This window comes from Ursus americanus, chromosome 27 (genome assembly GCF_024610735.1).
Source record: "Ursus americanus isolate L20-20 chromosome 27, mUrsAme1.1.p, whole genome shotgun sequence".
NCBI classification, from domain to species: domain Eukaryota; kingdom Metazoa; phylum Chordata; class Mammalia; order Carnivora; family Ursidae; genus Ursus; species Ursus americanus.
This window is the reverse complement of record NC_142153.1, coordinates 37,485,913-37,501,015: the sequence shown is the minus strand read 5'-3', so window position 1 is coordinate 37,501,015 and position 15,103 is coordinate 37,485,913. Positions and strand designations below refer to the sequence as shown.

The following is a 15,103-nucleotide window of genomic DNA, read 5'->3' as shown; positions in this document are numbered from 1 at the left end:
TCCTATATGAATAATTTTACATTGATTTAATTTTTAAATTACATCCTTTGCAATGATTTCTTTTCCTTCAAAGGTATAACAGTAAACATACTTTACCACCTAATATCATACAAATTAAAACATAATTTAAAAAATTATATCACGATCAAAACACAAGATAGAAAACATTTTAAAAGTTTTCTTTTCTGAAACATTAAGAAAGAAATCTTTTTGACAAATCAACTTAAGATGCCAATATTGTTTATAAAATTTTATGTAATGCCAGTTTCTCATTCAGAGATTGTATACTCTAGAGCAAAAGTAACCAGTAAGGGAGAACTTTGTTTCGTTTAATTTTTCAATCACAGGAAATGTAGAATAGGCTATTCTATTTCTCTTTGGCAAGAAACAGTTATAAGGGAGCATAAAAATTACTCTGAAAGTGAGGATTTAATTCTGGTTTGACAGCACACATGCCCTACAAGTAAGAACTTTAATTTTTGTTTAAATTGAAATTTATTTGAAATGTTAAATATGCTAGCAGCTTCATCAGAGAAAGACTGGTTGAAAATTAAGATCAAAATAGCCACTTAGAAATATATTACAGATGGAAAACGTCTGTTCTGTTTTAATTTGAATGATAACATTCTGGCAGAAGTTCTCCTCGACCTTCACCCCTTTCTGAACCCAAACTCATCAACAGCTTTGTAAGGCAACAAACGTCTTTTTGCTGGAAGGTATGATTATTTTCAAGAGCTTTCTAACTCTCTAGAAATGTTTCTTAAAGAGAACATGAAGAGGATTAATATTTTAGTAATTTGATTGTGTCAAGTTATTCTCCAAACTATTATTGATGCTCTCATAAAATTGAGCAATATTGCTGTAGGAAGACTGTCTCATTTTTGTGACAATGAGACAAAATACGGTTGTGCATGACAGCTCTTATTCCTTTTTGATATTATAGTGAATTACCTTTCTATATTTATTTAAATTACTAGATTAGTTATGACTTGCAGTATTTTTGTCTGCATTTATTATTCTTATCATTACACAAAATTTAAGTGAAAAAGCTTTCATCTTAAATATTCATTTCATTCTTAATTATAAACATAGATAAATGTAATAACACTGTTTAAGATGCTTCTTTGCTGTTGTTCTTCAGAGGGAAAAAAAAGTAAGATTTGCTCTTCAAGAACTATAGGTCTGACAGCTTTCTTCAGCTGGAAGTTAGTATAAATTCTGAAAGAAATAAAATGTACAGCTGTCTTCTGGCTTTCATAATTATTTTAAATGACAAGCCCTGTGCCAGCTTTTTTTTTTTTTTTTGAAAAGAGCTATGCAAAAAGGACCAGTCCCTTGCCAATTTTTTCCACCTACATGTTGACAAATTTCAAATTTTCTGATAAAGGTATTAGCATAGATGTCACATTTTAAAAGAGCATTTGGTAGACTGAGAATAAACAAGTACACTTTTCAGTAGGATCGCTTTCATAATTACCGAAATAAACATATCCCAATATTAACATATTTGTAAGTGCTTCGTGCAATCCCATTTAAATACTTCATGCATTTCTCATTGTAAATTAAGTTAATCTCGGTCCTGTCTCATCACTTTCTGCATAACATACCTTCCAACGTGCTGTCCCAGCATTTTAGCTCTCCTAAGGTAGCTCTCTAGTACGGAAGCCGAATGCTGGCCACAATAGGGATGCCAGAGCTTCCCGGGGAAGGAAGGACCTCTCTTTGGAAATGCCCCGGTAATCAAAAAGACACCTCACTTCCTCGCACTGATAGTGTGTCCACAATTCTAATTGTAAAATATTAGTTGAGCTTAACTGAACTCCAGATAAAATAATCCATTCTCATAAAAGAATATGTTTTCTTTCTTTCTTTCTTTCTTTCTTTCTTTCTTTCTTTCTTTCTTTCTTTCTTTCTCTTCCTTTTTCTTTCTTTCTCTTCCTTTTTCTTTCTTTCTCTTTCTTTTCTTTTCTTTCTTTTTTTTTCCCTACCTTCCTTTCTTCCTTCCTTCCTTCCTTCCTTCCTTCCTTCCTTCCTTCCTTCCTTCCTTCTTTCCTTCCCCCTCCCTCTTCTTTCTTTCCCTTCCTTCCTTCCTTCCTTCCTTCCTTCCTTCCTTCCTTCCTTCTTTCCTTCCCCCCTCCCTCTTCTTTCTTTCCCTTCCTTCCTTCCTTCCTTCCTTCCTTCCTTCCTTCCTTCCTTCCGGAAAGAGCAGGGACCACAAATTCATGTCATCCTACTATTCAGAAGTGGTTCAGAATATGGCTGAAGGCAGACAGTCACTACCAAGCTGTTATTTCTTTCTAAATTATGGCAATCTGAAGAGGAATTATCACAAGATTCTGGCAAGTATAACTAATAATCGAAGAAATGACAGAATGACTAAAATATATTGATTATGAGCTTTATCTTAAAAATAAGTGACCTTGTAAGTCACCTATATGATCATTTAAAATAATCAGTGTTTGTTTTTAAGTCTCCATATAAATCTGAGAATTATAAAATTATAATTTGGCGTTCAGTCCCATATACAAAGAAAATATACCTATAAATAGAACTGTTCACACATTTTTTTCTCTGTCAATATGAAGAACCATATACAATATTTGGAATTTCTTGGATTAATTTTTAAAAATGAATGATGCTTATATTCTTGGATCTAAAATGCAAATACTTAAAAGTGAACAAATTTAGAATTTTCTTCTGTACTTACCCAATTAACTTGCAATGACCAAATTTGCCCCTTATAGATCGCTTTTCCTGTCAAAAACACTGCTACACACAGAAAATGCTCAAAGAACCATCACTCTTTATAAAAGATTTTCATATTCATGTTTTCTCCTCTTCCTCTTCTTCACTTCTCCCTCCCCCCCTCTGTCTCTCTCTGTATCTCCTATTGGTTTTGAGGCAGAGACCCAGTAGACCCAGTTATAAAATAGCTGCTTATTATTAAATAATATGACCCCGCCCCAGGGCAAACCAAATCACAGCAGCCCACTCCTCCCCAACTTCTGTAATTGCGGTAAAAAGTACGCCACGATACTGGAAAACACTGTATCAACAAAGAGCATCTCACAATAACTTGTATATAATTGAACGTGAAAATACAAGTGTGACTATAGGCACTTGTTTTTCTCAAAACACTTTATTTTCGAAAGGGATGATCTCTTTTTTTGTATGTTCCACAGGAAGCCAGAGATGAGTACAGATGTGGAGAAAATGATTTTTAAAATTGCCATCTCTCCGTAAGTGATCACACTCCTTAATTTACAGGAAAGAATACAACCGTAGTTTGGGGACGTGATACACTGTATCCCACAGATGCTGCTGAAACACTAAAGCCATCTACTCCCTCCTTGAAGTCTCGGAACTCAGTTAAGACTGCCACCTATCACAATCTTGTTTGAAAAGTCAATGCTACCCTAGTGCTGGCTCTTCTAGGACTGCAAAGGTATCAACGGGGTAGTAAAGACTCCTTTTTCTTATTACTATATACTAATAGTAATAGTTATTAATATATGAAACTATTATTATCATATGATATGGTTTCAATCATATATTCATATGGCTTGTGAGTACGTTCTATGATACTGACATTAATTTGCTCGGTGACTTATTTGAAGTAGAAAGAAGCAGGTTTCAGTAGATTACTATCTTTTACAGGAATTCTACATAGCTGTTCTAACTACTCAGCCCCGAGTTATTTAATTGAACTCATTAAAAAATAAAATAAAATAAAATAAAATAAAATAAAATAAAATAAAATAAAATAAAATTCTTTCCAATGATGGAATCCTATTATGGTTTTGGTGTTTGAAACATCTATATATCTTAGAGCATATTTCTGCATTTTCAGAGTTTATATTCTATCGGGTGGCTAAGATGATGCTTTGAAAATGGCATTTTAAGTACATTATTTTAGCATCTCAAACTGTTTTAGATGAATGTTTTTAACTGGAACAACACTGTTTCAGTGTACACAATCTACCATTACAGTAAAGAAAATTAAAATACAATACACATATTTCCTACCAAGTCTTTTTTTCCCTGAAAGACAAAACACTGTGGGAACTTTATATACACTATAAAGCAGTCACATCTTTATTTAAAAATCCTATTGATGATGGCTATATTAGAATACTTATCTATATTAATCTTATATTTTGTGCTTTTAATATTTTATTTTATTGAGACTATAAGCATACATCACAGTAAGCTTACAATGTAATATGCGGACCAAAGTCCAAGAAAATCTTCACGTGGTCTTTCGGAAGAGAATAAAATGCTGATAAAGTCAAGACCAGGCACAACTAAGGTACAAATGCAAACATGACCGTGAGGATGATAATATTGACGATCTTTCTAAGTTTCCAAAGAGGATAAAGAATTACCTCCACATGCATTACCTTTCATTGCCAAGATGATACCTACCGCCTCATAACACATGTACAAGATGCAGATCTATAATTCTAAGAATTCCTTGAAAAACTCAACTAGAACACTGATATAAACAAAAAGGGAAACAACCTAATTGTACAGTGTTTCCCATTTATGACTCCAAAAGACCACAAAGCCCTTTGATGAACAAGAAAAGACACCTGTATTTGGAGGAAAAAAGGCTATTGCAGTTGAATATGTATTAATGAAGTGCTTCCTCATGCTTTATATAATTCTTCGAGAAAGTTCAAATTAAGTCTCCAAAAGGATGTTTTAATTATAAGAAGCAATTTTTAAAAACTCATACAAGCCATCGCACTTGTTTGGAAACAAATGACTTCTCAAGATGCAGAAGTATTACTATCAATCACCAACAAGTTAATTCTACATAATAGGCAGGTTTGGATGCAAACTGACCCACTGTGGAATGCTGTATCTAAAATTGATTACAACAGCACTCAAAATGAATGCGGCCCTCTAAACCACTGCTTTGCTCAGAAACATTAATCTCAATTAGAAGGAGAGCTTCATAATGGTAATGCTTGGTATAAAAAAGTATGAAATAAATCAGTTTTTATAAGACACAACAATTAATCAGTTTTGAAACTTGTAAGTTTTTTTAAGTACAAAATGTCCATCAGGACTCTTAAAGCATCTGCTATCTCCAAAATAAGGTTTTGAATGTGTTCTGAAAAAAGCTTACATGACATAATTTTTAAGACTCAGTTATTAAAACTTTTAAGTAGCATAACATTATTATGCTATCTTTTCAGCACACTTCTTTCTTTTGAGTGGGTGTTAAATTCTTCTCCAGACTATCGTTCCACTCTATAAAACAAATATGAACACTGGCTTTAACTGAAAATTCAAAGGTATATGTAATTGGGTGTGGATCAGAGTAAAAGTTTGATAGCAAATTACAGTATTCTTTGCTCATATTCTCAATCGAGGTAAAGAAAGGATGTTCTGAAAGTCAAAAGAGACATTTGACTATCAAATAAAACACTGGGTAGATAAGCAATTTGTCAGTGGACGTGGCTAACAGGTTTCTACAGCACATCTTCAAGAAGAGGACAGACAATTCATTAACACTGCTGAATACACTGATTCATGTAACTATAATACCTTGATGACATTCCTCAGCCACCCAGAAATAAAAATCTTAAAGGGATAAAGAGAGCTTAAGAGAAAGGAGGTAATGTATTTATTAAAGTGCTCAATATTAATAAACAAACGAAGTTGTCTTTACGGTGCTTTTATATTAGACTATGACTATCGTCAGGACTTAACTTCCCAGTACCATTGTATGCAGGACAAACTTGACTATTTCCAAACATGCTTTCACAGCTATCAGAAAAACATCATTTTTTGTGCATCATGCTCCAAGTTGATCAAGTATTCCTGACAGGTCATTCTACCGACAACGATAGCCATACATTTTTGCCTGGTTTCTTATTTGCTTGACTCTCTACAAAGGAAATAATTTTAACTCTTGGCTTTCAGAAGCAAAGCTAAGGAAGAGTAGCTTGAACTTGCTAACTGGATTATTATTGTTTAGCTAGGTTTTCTTTCCGAATACATTTAAAACTTTTCACTCCAGTTAAGTGCTTTCTTCTATTCAAAGATAAGCATCCTTATCTTTCTTTGTCTTCACCCTAATAAAGCAGGTTCTCTTTTCTAACCAAAAGACTCATGACACGCCTACAGGATCATAGTAAGGAAAGCCTCTATAATTTACCTAAAACATTTCTTTCTAGAAAATAAACTCAGCCATGCAAAATGATTCAATTTGGAAAAAAAAAAATTAGAATTCTACTATAATATCATTTGCTTTATTTTACATAATTAAGAAATCCCTGTCTATGAGTTGCTAACACTAATGCTGTTGGCACAGGATACTAACGTATTTTTCAAATATATAAGCACTGGCATAGTTATTAGTACAGAAATACTTTTTCATAAAAATTGTGTAGTATATGTAAAAATATATCTGTTTTACTTAAAGGAACTACTTTCTCTCATAATATATATTCTTTTTTAAATTGTCTAAAATAAAATACATTGACCACTAGCAAAAAATAGTCCCTTTGAGTAAGAATACTAAAATTCAAACAAGAAAAAAATGCAAATTGTTAAGAAAAATGCAACAGGAAGAGAGATACATTCAATCCTGAAATACACAATAGAATAACTTAACTCATTAAAAACCCCTATCTTTGAAGAATTTAGGAATAATTTGTGAATGCCATGACATTTTAAAATGGGATTAGCAAGTCTTATTACTGAACTAACCTCTCACTCTTAGAGCAAGAATTAAATATTTGCTCTGCATTTAGAATCACAAATCGAAAGTTTCAAGGCTCTTACAAGAATTTCATATATTAAGAAATAAAAGCTAGAAGTTTTAGATAATTAAGAAATGTATTAAGGAGTGCACAAAGCAAGATCGCTGGTGTATTTGTAAAATTTTTGTTTCAACCGAAATATTAAAATCTATAATGAGTTTCATTATATTCTCTTAATTCTAGACTCCGTTCCTAATATACTAGAGAGAACACAAATACTTTTCCAGGTAGGCACCTGGGTAGAGGAGGGTATACATGGTATTCTAAACAAATTCACTGAAAGAATCAAATCACAAGTTCTGTTCAGTTGCAATACCACCTTTCCGGGTACCCTTCCAGGCTTTCCAAAGATGCTAGTCCTGTCTTTTTGTTTTATTTTGTTTTTGACAACAGAAAGAAAAGGTAATGCCTGAACATATTTCTATTTCTAGTGAAAAGACCACCCAGTGGATTCTGCCAGAGCCTACAAATGTTTGACAAATAACATTGTCAGAAGATAAGAAATAAGAGTATTATTGAAGAGACAGTCCTGTTCTCCGGAACCCCAGCTGTCTGGGGCCCTGTAAAAAGTGCTTGGACAGCCCTCCTCATCCTTTCACTTCTACAGCACTTACCCAAAAGTACCTGGAAACTTTTCCCTAGCTTTAGATCATGACTTCAGAAAGCAAATGTATCTGCTGTATTGCACGGTAGAATTACCTGTTACCCTTCCTCCTCAGTAAGAATTAGTAGCCGGTTACCATTACAACCACCTTAAAGGTGAGGCAGTAAGAATGGCATCCGAACTGCATAATAAGGTGCTCAGAAGAGAGCAGAGCCCACCTCAACCTAAAATATTTGAAGCTTCTTCCAATTGGTTGTAAAACACGACACAGCCCGAGACTGAGTTGCAGAGTCACAAATCTCTAATTTTTCAAATGCCAAGCTCAGGGTTATTTGTTTGTTTCCAGCCCCATCCAGAGTTTCCAGCTGAAGTTTCAGTCGAGATTCACCACTCCCCACGCCACCCCAGACCCTCGTTCCCGTCCTTCTTCATTCCCAACTTGGCTCCCAGGTAGTTAGAGAAGCCTCATTTTCACTTCCCCCGGAAAGTGGGGACATTTCAGGGCTTCCCGCTCGCTGGAAGCCCCAGAGAATCTTCTCAGACACCTTCTCAGAGGACGCGGCGCCCCGCCACAAACCTGGGGATCACCCCGACCAGAGCCAGACGGGCTAGACTCCCTGCCCCCACTGCGCGCCCAGCCCCGGGGCTGCCTTTCTCGGGGAAGCCGCGAGCGCGGGGCTCCCCGGAACCGCAGAGCCGTGCCCAGCTCCTCCGGCGCGAGGCACCGGCGAAGTTCCCACCTGAGCAGGCAGCCTGAGGTGTCACACGCGAGGGAGGGGCGGGGACCGAGAGGCCGGGAACTGGGAGGCCAGACCCGGGGAGACCGCACGCCGAGGAAATGTTCCCGGGCCACCCCGGCTGGCCAACCTGCTGCCGCCTCCCCAAGCAGCGCGGGCAACCGCGCCGCGGTCCGCGCTGGCTGCAGCCAGCCCGCTCGCCCTCCCGCTCCCGGCGCCGCGGCGCGGGCACTAGGACCCCAGAAAGGAAGGAGGGCGCGCCGGCGGCGGCGCCGCACTTACCGCGCTCGGCTCGCCCGCGCCGCCGGCTCGCTACCCGGCCGCAGCCGCCGCGTCCACCCGAGCAGCGCGCACACACAGCCCTTGGCCAAATTCAAAGGAGCCGGGCACGGGGGAGGGGGCCCCGCCTAGGGAGCGGAGCGTGGGAGATGGGGGAGGGGCCGGGAGGGGGCGAGAACAGCAAGTGTTACAACTTCCTTCCCTGCCCTCCGCCCGGCCGCGGCGGGCGAGGGACGCGGCGAGGGGAGGGCAGCGCGCGCCGGAGCGCCAATGAGTTCACTTTCTTTTTCTCCCCCGCGCTCTCCCCCTCTCCCTTCCCGCCGGCCCCTCTAAGCCTCCTGCTCGGCCGGAGAGGCCGGGCCGGAGTTTTCGGTCCTCGGCTGGGGAGCCGGAGGACGGTGGCGGGGAGGGAGAAGGAAGAGGAAGAGGAAAAGGTGAGGAGGCGAGCAGGGCGCCGTGCCAGGGAGCAGCATCCAGGACCTTAATTGTGTGACCGGGGGACGCGCCGGGCCGAGTGTGCCCGAGACAGGCGCGTACACGTGTCCGTGTGTGTGTGCGAGTGTGTGTGCGAGAGGAGAGGAGCCTACCATGCGCTTCCCCCGGTGCAGATCGCGGGAGAGCCCAATCACAGGGCGAGCTGGACCGAGCTGTGATCATTTATAATCCTGGACTCCTCCGCTCCGCCACTTGTCAAGATGACAGGTACTTTATTTCTTATTCTTCTTTATTCAAAAAAAGAGATTCCCCGTTTACGGCCTTTTTCTGTCAAATGGGATTTGCCGGACTGAACCACGTTCGCCGCCCCTCCCTTCTTCCCTCCTCCCGGCCGCGTAGGGTACGGGAAAGCTCCAAGGCTCCCATGCTGTGACCAATCAGTGCGTCTACTACTCTTGCCTTGATTTAGGGGTCATCCATGAATAACACTTCACGCTGATGAATGGCTCTTGCCTGCTTTCGGCTCTGATGAGGGGTCCGCCTGCCGCTGATTGCAAACACTAATGAACTTACAGCGCCATTTGAAATTCACACGCACCTACAAAGTGCAGGGGGTACGTGCGTGCCGGGGATGGGGGGGGTCTGTCCTTTTCTTCTCTGGGTCGCGGGGCGGGGTGGGGGGGGGGGAGGGACAGGGGGAGGGGGCGGGTAATTGCTTTGGACCAAAGTGGAAACACTTCTCTGTGTAATCAAACCTTTAACCTTCTTAGAAAACTACTTTTCTTGATCTTTCATAGGGTGGGCATTTCAGGTCAGCTGAGTCACCCGAAGAAGTAGGAGTGCAAGACACTGCCGGGAAGATGGATTCCGAGGCAGAAGGGTGTAATTAAGGATTTCCACTCTCGGTAGGCGGCTCGTCCTTTACAAGAGGCTCAGAAAATGACCTGCGCCTTTCCTTCCAGAGTGTCCTCTAGTCCGAAACTGAAAAGCGCAAATGACCTTCGCACGCGGGAAGGGGCTCTGAACACCAAGACTCCTTGCAAGCCCCATCTCGGGGCTGGCGGAGAACAAGTGTCCGCCCTCGGGTTCGAGCACCAGGACCTCCCCAACAAGCGCGCACTGGCCAGGGGGCGGATTCTGGAGTCCCCTAAAGGCTCCGCAACCCGCATTCTCCGACCCCCATCCCCCGTTCTCCCCTCAGATTAGCAGCCAAACGCCACCTCTGCCTCGACTTTGTTTGCTGTGGGAGGAAAATAAAAGTTTACTGCTCTCCACAAGATGCTGCCACTTCCTACTCACTTAAGTTCCCTTGGACACCCTCGCTCTTGACCCTCCAGCCCCAGCAGCCCCGGCTTAAGGGAAGCCGGCCGAGGCCGACTGAAGTTCCGGCTGCTCCGGAGTTTTGGAACACCCAATCCGCGACCTTCGCGGAGCCGCTCTCCGGCTCTTCGCCCCTCCGGACCCTGTTCCTCACCCAGCGGCAGCAGGGCTGTGGCGTGCGCATTTGGGGCGGACCAGCCCGCTGGGCTCCTCTCCCGGCGCCCTAGCGTCCCCCTCCCCCCCCCCCCCCCAGGAGTAGCTCTGAATTAGTTGCCCAGGCCTTAACTGGCCGCCGGCAGACTTGACCTAGGAAACGTGGCAGAGGAACTAGTGAGCTCCCAGCCTTCTCATTCCATCTTCTACTTTCAACTTCAGAGCAGAGGATTCCAGCGACCTGCATCTAACGGGACTCGGGCTGGAAGGAAATACACCTGTATTTGTAACTACGTGCAGAATGATAAACAGACTAAACACTTTGAAAACAAAGAGCAATGCCTCCTAGGAAAGCCTGAGGCTTCATGATAGAGTTTCTCAAAGTTTTGGGGAGAACGGACAAGGAGAGTCCCTGAACTTGAATTAGTGTGCCCAGTCCCACCATCTGAGTTCCCGAAGTTGTCAAATGACCAACGCCCTCCACCTACTCGTTAAGAAATAACGGTAATGCGTGACCACCACGACCCTACTCCCGGGTCGCCAGTGACGCTAAGTACTACAGGCACATCTACGCAGCAGGAATCTAGAGTCGCCCTGGGGTGAATAAGTCTCTTTCCTGCTTTGCGGGGTTTCACACTTGGAAAAAAAAAAAAAAAAGGGCAGTGAGGGCAAAAGAACGATTATTCCCCTCTCATTCTAGCAGTCCTCATTTTCTTAAGAAAACTTTTGAATTGTGGAGGTATACCCCAGACATTACCTGACAATCACACAAACTCCTTAAAATTTGCATCCCTGCTGTGATCAAAAGGAAAACTGAAGGGTATTTCATAAATCACCTTTGTGGCCCAGTTCCCACAAAAACATCTTAAGTGTTCAAAACTTTTCTGAGTGTCCATGTAACACTCCCCCTGGCTCTTTTGTACCTTACTATCTAGCAATACACACACACAAAAGAGAGAAGATACATCCTAAAGAGGCCAGGACAGAAGAACTAAATTGCTGGTGGAACAGGCAGGAGGTGGGGTGGGGGGAGTGGCATGTTTCTTTTCAGCTCTTTTCTCTTTTCAGCCCTCATTATAGCTAAAGCTGGTAATGAGCATAGGAAACAATAGAACTCATAAAATTTAGAAATGGTAATAAATCTTGAAGCTTGTCTCTAGCCCAGCTCCCTGTTACATGATATTCAAAGTTTTTCAGTGTGAGGTGTTGGAACATTCACACTAATTGTATGCAATATAGACAAAATACTCTAGAACTCATTCACACAGCCCCGTGCACTGTTTGCCAGGCATGACTGGTGGACAAAGCGCGCAGGGTGTCCTCAACGACAGTGCCTGCGTAAGACGAAGCCCGAAATCAAGGCAGTTTATGCGTGCTAAGTTTGAGGCTTCGCGGGTTGGTTGGCTGTTCTTTTTTTTTTTTTTTTTTTTCCCTCCCTCACCAACAAAGAAGTTCCATCACTTGAGGTCGTTAGGAAAAGCTGATGTTGTACCATGCCAAACTATACCAGACGCTTTCTCCGCCGAATTCCTCCTTGGAAAGCAGAGAGGCAGCTCGCTACGTGACCACCAGGTTTTCTGCCTCGCTGAGCGGCTGTCATGGGAGGGCGGGGTTGGTGGGTAGCTCACGCCGGGCCCTCGGCTGCAATAAAAACTCGAGCGGGACAAGAAATGCAAGACGTGGCTGTCTGTTTTGCAAACCTCTGGCCTCTCACAGCAAACTCTGTCGGGCGCGGCTGGTAACTTTGCCGCGTTAAGGCAGCCGGTCGTGCACAGGTAATGGGGCCGAGCTGGCGGCATCGCCCTCCCGTGGGGCCCCCTTGTCACAGTGATACGCTGCCCTCCGAAAAAAAAAAATGTTGCCGATCTCCCCTTGCAGCCCCCACCCCTGGAAATGCATGCCCGCGGCCCTTGCAAACCTCTACAGGACGCTGGGGAGGAAGATAATGGACCGGACCACTTTGGGATTAGGAAGGAACTGACCTTGCCCGCAGGACTGAGGCGGGGTGGGAAAGGGACCGGCTCTTTGCCCTGCTGCGGAGGCTGGGCACACAGCCCCTGTTATGCCGCTCCATCGGCTCCCCACCTCGGGCGGGGGTCGCTCCCCACTCGGAGGTGATGCCTATCCATTTTAGTCAACATCACGTAAGCCTTCCCTGGAGGCTGATGTTTTGGGGACTGTCAGTTTTCTCCTTCTGTCCTCAAGGTCCAGCCTGAATCCGCCAAGAGGCTGGGTGGCAGCTGTTCCCGCCTCCCTCCCGTGGGGAGCAGCGGGTCTCCGCAGCCGCTTCCTCCTTTGACAGGCGGGGCTTTCAGGCGTGCAGAAGGGGAGCACCGGGTCAGGCAGGTAGGAGGCTCTCCAAGGAGGCTCGTGGGCACCGCTCCACTTCACGGGCTTTCTTTGGACTTGGTACATCTGCTATAACAAACTGAGGCAAGAATGGCCTGACTGTAGGGCTCAAATCGGGCTGCAACCTCTCCCACCCCAGGGGTTCTAGGCACTGACAAGGAAGAGGGGAAAGGACTGAGGGAGCCATAGTGTAGACACTCAGACCTTCCCTCTGACCCTTTGAAAAGACCAGGAAAGCCAATAATCTATATACTTCCAAAAGGAGGGTATGTCTCAACTGAGAACAGTAAGTGACGAGCAGCTTAAAACAGAGGCTGAAGGCTGGCAGGCAGGAGAAGAGGGTGATTCCTAGGCACTTGGAGTGTGCTGGTTAAACAAATCACTTGGCATGTAGCCAACCATTAACCTGGAACAATTTACAGCACTAGAACTTCACTTTTACACAGAAGTCTCGCAAGTAGCTCTAAAGTTATTATCAGGGGGTTGTTGTTTCTTCCCCTGAGAAAATAAGCAACTTATTTCCCTTGGCTGTTAGGTTGAGGGAAACTGTAAAACAAATATTCTATTTTGATCACTGATCAAGTCATAAATTAAATGACTATTGGCGGTAGAAAATATGCTTTCGTTACCTTAATTAAAGCAAGATAGGCCTCTCTCAAAGCACATGCACTTTGGAGCTACCCAGTGAACTGGTGATGAGACAAACCAACCTTTAAATGGGACCGTGCTTTTCCAGTACATTGGTTTGTGTTACGCACTGCATAAACAGAGCCTCCTCGTGGCTCTGACCTTTGGTGAAAAGGCATTTGTGAGCCCAACCCAACTGCCGACTTGGTTTTGTTTCAGTCAGGTAGAACACCCAGTTCCTTGAAGGATTTTGAACACAGAAACATCTTTTCACATGGGGCACTTTCAATTTTGTTTAACGCCACATAACGTGTTTAAAACGTGCCACATTATTCTGCACTGAAAGATAAAAACCTTTATAATTAATAGTTACCATGGAGTGCCCTTTAAAATCTGCCATCTTTCTATGGACAGCTTTTTGATAAGCAATACTCTACTTACTGTATACAGTATATACGGCATACGGTGTATTTAAGGCACACACTAGCTGCTGGCAAGGTTTTTAAATTCATGACAGGACAATTTTGTTAATAACACGATGTCCTTTAGATGTTTCGGGATCCAGTCTATAAGCTAACTTGTAGACATAGATTAAAAACCTAGCCATCAAGTGACTACATTCGGTTGTACACCCACTGAGCATCTTCTCACTTCCTGGAAGTGTCCTACTCTGTCCTCCCTTTGCTGCCTCCTGAGTCTGGGGTGTCCGGACTCTCAGCCTCTGGAACACCTATTTATTAAAGCACCCACTAATGATACTTCCTCCCCCCCCCAAGAGCTTCCATAGTATTTTCTGCATGTAATCAACGATGGCACTATTTTATTATAGGGGCCTTTTGCAATAGCTCTTCAAAACCACAGGGTCCAGCACAAAGGGCTGCCATACAGCGGACGTTCATTTAGTGGTTGTTGAATGAATGCGAGAATGCATGAATAAAATATTTTCACCCTATTCAGTCATTCTGACTTTTGTTTTTTTTAAGGATAGGTCATAAATAAAAATGACTTCAAGAATATACTTATTAAGTATGCTTTCTACTTTTCTGTCTGTCCCTTTTTTAATGGCACATCGTTTAAAAATTCTAGTTATGATATCAAGCCACATCAATACACCCCTGAACTTGGTTGACTTCTGAGACACGCAGTTTGAAGTAAAGACAAAAATAATGGGGAAAAGCAAAGAGATTGCAAACATTGTGTCCCTCTTTTTCAGTAAGATGTAGCACAGACGGAAATTTGGAAAAATTGGTAGTAAGCCCCTATCAAATGCAGATACTCTAAGTATGTTCTATTAAATATGATACTATGACACCCTTATTGTTTACCAAATTCCTTTGGACTTTTAATGGTAAGAAGCGTAGAGCCTAAGATGACTGCTTTTCATTTCTTCAAGACAAGGGTTCAGCTGGTATTGGGGAAACAATCTCTGTTTGTCCCTGTCTGCTCAGGAGGACTGTTTCTAATTGATCGGGCATGGAATTTAGTTGGAGATGTGTATGCAGCAACCCAAGCGCAGAGCCTGTGTGCTTTGTAAAGTGATAACCATATGGGCCTTATTTGAAACATTTGAGGATTTTCGACATTAACCTGGGTTAAATTGAGCTATAAATTCAACTCAAATGTATACGTCCTGACAAATTCATCATCACTTTGGATAGATCCAATCCGTGCTCCCCTCAGATTAATAAAGATGATGACCGCTTATCACGAATATGGAGGTTCGTAGTGATCAAGTACCATAATGTTGTACTTTGCACTGTTTAAATGCAAATTGCCCATATTAAGCAGACATTTTCTACTGTTATCACTTTCAGTAGAATGGA

General features: G+C 42.6%; 1 protein-coding gene and 1 long non-coding RNA gene across 7 annotated transcripts in view; one reads left to right on the top strand and one right to left on the bottom strand.

The window, feature by feature from the left end:
* The window catches only part of TENM3 (teneurin transmembrane protein 3), a 589,152-nt gene extending 580,045 nt beyond the window's left edge, over positions 1-9,107 (bottom strand). For 5 of the 6 annotated variants that reach the window (XM_087856504.1, XM_045785848.2, XM_087856506.1 and 2 more), the window contains exon 1: positions 8,400-8,577. The gene's annotated coding sequence lies outside the window, so the exon portion shown is untranslated. Of the gene's footprint in view, positions 1-8,399; positions 8,578-8,983 lie in introns of those variants that run through there. The other variant, XM_087856505.1, reaches the window with a different exon arrangement.
* Positions 8,960-13,637, top strand: LOC123784538 (uncharacterized). The gene is made up of 3 exons (XR_006777498.2): positions 8,960-9,098; positions 9,301-9,445; positions 9,629-13,637. It is a non-coding gene; the product is annotated as an uncharacterized LOC123784538 (long non-coding RNA).
* The last annotated feature ends 1,466 nt before the right edge of the window (positions 13,638-15,103 follow it).